The sequence below is a fragment of the Danio rerio genome, chromosome 13 (genome assembly GCF_052040795.2).
Source record: "Danio rerio strain M-AB ecotype USA chromosome 13, GRCz13ab, whole genome shotgun sequence".
Classification (NCBI taxonomy): Eukaryota; Metazoa; Chordata; class Actinopteri; order Cypriniformes; family Danionidae; genus Danio; species Danio rerio.
In genome coordinates, this window is record NC_141033.1 from 27,941,868 (window position 1) to 27,945,988 (window position 4,121).

Here is a 4,121-nt window from a genome sequence, read left to right on the forward strand (position 1 = left end):
ACTGGTATTTATTGTTTTTCTATAACATATACATTTGGGTGTATTAGTTTTTGAACCGTTATCGTTACTATTTTTCTTAGATAAGCTAGTTTTGGCTTTAGTGCTGACTAATCTAATGTATATGCACACATATAATATTGTACAGCTTCCTATTAAAAATATGAATTTAAAAGATAGATTTGAGAGGGGTGTAATTATACATGCTGAGCACTGTATATTATTAGGGAAAAAATAGATATTTGTGAGACTAATAATATTTTTCAAAATGACTCATTTTTTTCCATTTTTTTTCCATTAAAAGCATAAGAGACGTATTTCAAAACATAAAAAATCTCTCTGACTCCAAACTTTACACAAACAGCCAATCCAACACAAACAACAGCAATTTTACCCAACCTTTAAAAATGACCTAAGTTGTTTTAGGATAATGATCAAAGTGCATCACAAACTTATTGTTTTCATGCATAATTGCCAAAATGAGTCATCAGCACTTCAAACTTTACTTAACTAATATGTTTTGTAATTGAATTTAAAACAAAAACACAGCATGATGCCAGCCTATCATCTTCATTGGCTTCATTCAACTGTCTTACAGTATTGCTGAAGATCGAGGAAGCTCCAGAGCTGAAATCCAGGTTATAGCATATCAATTCTGACATGAATTGTAACCTTACTGACCATTCAGAGAAAAGTAGGCTCTAAATAGGGCAGGGTTTAGAAAGAACACATCTACAAACAAATACACAGCAAATTCATCATCAGTGTTAAATTCTTCGGAGTTAAAGCATTTCAGAGTAAAGTGTTGACATTAAAGAACTACATTTTGATAAATTAACACAATCAAAGTTCAAAGCTGATTTGATCCAGTGCAAAATCAAGGAGTTACAGCTAACCAACACTTGTTGGTGTTATTTCCAACGTTCAGGAATTAATTTGACCAAAAATCTAAATGGAACATAAAAGTCATACCATTTTCAAGATCTTTTAAAGTCTTTAAAAGTGTTAATTTGTAAAAAGTGTACATTTTCTAGTGTTCTAGTAATTTTTTGTTGATAAAAATGATTAACGACATAATTTTGATTGTATATTTTTTCTATCATTATTTCTATTATTGTGTACGTTATTTTAACTATCAATCATGAGTATTGTAATTTTTGCTAGGTAGACTACAGTTAAAAGAATTCTGAGGTAAATTCAATTTTCATTCTTTAAACAACAGTCAGGGATCAGAGTTATTTTTAACTCAATACAGTGTAAATATAACTCATGTATAGTGTTGTACAAGTAACTCTCTTTAGAGTGTTAGTTAAACTCTGATATTGGGACAATATGTTCACTCATTCCGATTTTGACTCTGTTAGAGTTGAAATAACACTGCTATTTTTGCAGTGTATATTTTGTTAAAAAAGTAATGCTGCTTATTGTTTGAGATAGCCAAAACTAAATTAGGAAGCCATAAAACACAATAAAGGTATGATTGTACCTTTAGAACAAACTCAATGACCCAGTGTGATGTTACAATAAGGATCTCGTGACTTATGTGGAAAGTGAATTATCTTGTTTGAATGGCTCTGCTTCTGCTGTTTGTCGTGCTTAAAAGTGAATGTTTCTATTTCAGGAGTCTACAAAACACATTGATGCAAGTCCTGTTATTCTAAAAGCTTATACTTGAGCTCATATACTCTTGCTGGCCGAGTGTGAACTTGCTGAAGGCAGCTGAGAAACACAGGGAAATTTTCCCTGAGTGTTGGACAGGCATATTATTGTTCTGAGTAAAAGTGAGGAGTAACATTTGTGATCTGTACAGACTTGTTGTCATATGGTGATCTGCTGCAATGTGTTACTTTAGGACGTCTGACACTTTGTCAGGCTAAAATATCGCCTCTGAAAGAAGCTAAGTGACTATATACACAAGACAAGAGTCAAGACATTAGCATTTTATATGCATAATCATTGGCTTTGCTTCATGGACTGTCACCACAAATTAGCGTGCACTTCCAATGCCATGATGTTCAGTAGCTATAACCACATGTTATGCAGTGACTCACACAGAAACACTGAGGCTTCACTTTCTGGAGCTCAAATGAGCACTTTGCTCTGACTGAGTGTGGAAATTCAAAATAGAAACCTTTCATCTCTGTATAGATACTTATGAGGGAATTTTTATCTCATCAAAGAGGAAATGGAGGAGGGAGGAGGCTTAACTAAATGATTCAATTACACAAGCAATCTTGTTTGTGTTGAGAAATGAATGAACTTAAATCAAATGATGACAAATTACTTGTACAGCTATACCTTTATCTTCACCTAATCACAGCCATACCTTCATCTTCTTGGCTGAGTTTAAGTTTGTTGTCGTCTGATTGCTTGATGTTTCAATAAAGCAGGGAAAATACAGTCAAATCGTGAAATGGGCAAGTCGAGTGCCACCTGCAGGCCAAAATCGTGTCTTAGCTATATTTGTACTTCACTCTAAATTTAATTTCCTGGTATTTGTTTATAAATTTCCCCTAATTTACTTTCCATCCAGTCATCCAAGAGATGATTTCGGTCATCCAAGAGCTAATTTTTCTTAAGTTGAAGATTTAAGATTTTAGCTGAAATTGTGGCCTTCAGTGACTATATGAATGCAACTGTGGCAAGTTGTTTTGATTTCATTTGAAAATGTAATTCTTGATATCAAGAATCAGAATTTTCGATATCTTGATAATTTATGATAGTTCGGGACACACATCCTGAATGGTCTGAAGGTGAGTACAGGCTATATCTTATCTGCTAAAACAATAGGCATATAACATCATCAACTGAAAATGTAGGCTAGCCTACTTTTGTTAAATAGAGCTGAATAAAAGAAATAAAATACAGAGACAGTTTATTTTTGGAAGAAACTATTTCTTAAAAATAATAAAATATCTTTGAAAAAAAATGTTCTCCACAAAACAATGAGGATAAAACAGACAATTTACCCTATATATTTTAGATTTTTTTATAGCCTAAAGGCTACTTCTGTAAATGTGTTTAAATATATTTTTATTTAGGTTTTATATCAATTTTAGCATATCAAATAACCTATTATGGTTTATGTACAATACAGTTTTTTTCTTTTTATTTAGTAGTAGGCCTAATGTCTTCTGTTTTATTAGAGAATTAAGTTTACTTTGCTTATCAAACAAGTGGATCTAACTTATGGAGAACAAAAGCTGCAAAAACAATAAATAAATAAATAAATATGCAAACAAATAAATAAATGAGTTAATAAATCAATATATTCCTGCATAAATAAAACAACAAATAAAAATATACTAGTACACCCAAATTTATATGGTACATAAAAATATTAAATCTGAACTTCAAAAATAGAAAATATCAAGCGAAGCAAAGCAATAGAAAAATTTTGTTAAAATTTTGTAAGTTGCATTTTTTTGTATTTTTTTTGCAATATCTTGCTTGAAATTAATTGTATTATCTTTGAATTTCCAAATATTTTTGGTGGCTAAAATATTATTTTAATAAATATATCTGTATAATAAATTTGTTTAGTTTAAATGCACCACAATATATAGCCTATATTCACTGAGAATATATATATATATATATATATATATATATATATATATATATATATATATATATATATATATATATATATATATATATATATATATATACATATATATATATATGGTTTTGCAGGTTTTATCTTCCAAACTTATTGCATTTGCATCGTAAACCTTAGTTAAAAACATTTTCAAGTTTTTTTTTTTAAAGTGTAAAGTATTTATTTACTGTACTCTCAAAATCATTCTGCAAATACCTGCAGATTTTGTACAAAATTCTGTGCAGAAAGCAAAAAAATGTCTGCAGATTTTGTCTGGCCTGTTAGCCTATATGTTATGACAGGCTATGGCATGACATGACTTTACTATTCCACAAAGTTATTCTGCAGTAAAACTCATCAAATAAAAACAAATAAAACAGTATAACCGTTTTAAGCAGATCCGATCACATCTTAATGTTATGTTTTATGTAACTGGTAGCTTTGGTAGTTGTTTTACATGTACAGTAGATGGCGACATTCATTACAAAGTAAACAAACACATAGACTGCAGCATAAGACGAAT

The 4,121-nt window shown here is 30.3% G+C and overlaps 1 long non-coding RNA gene across 2 annotated transcripts in view; it reads right to left on the bottom strand.

Annotated features, from left to right (window-relative positions):
• LOC147834210 (uncharacterized) overlaps positions 1–4,121 on the bottom strand; it is a 41,778-nt gene that overhangs the window by 26,163 nt on the left and 11,494 nt on the right. The window lies entirely within an intron of this gene.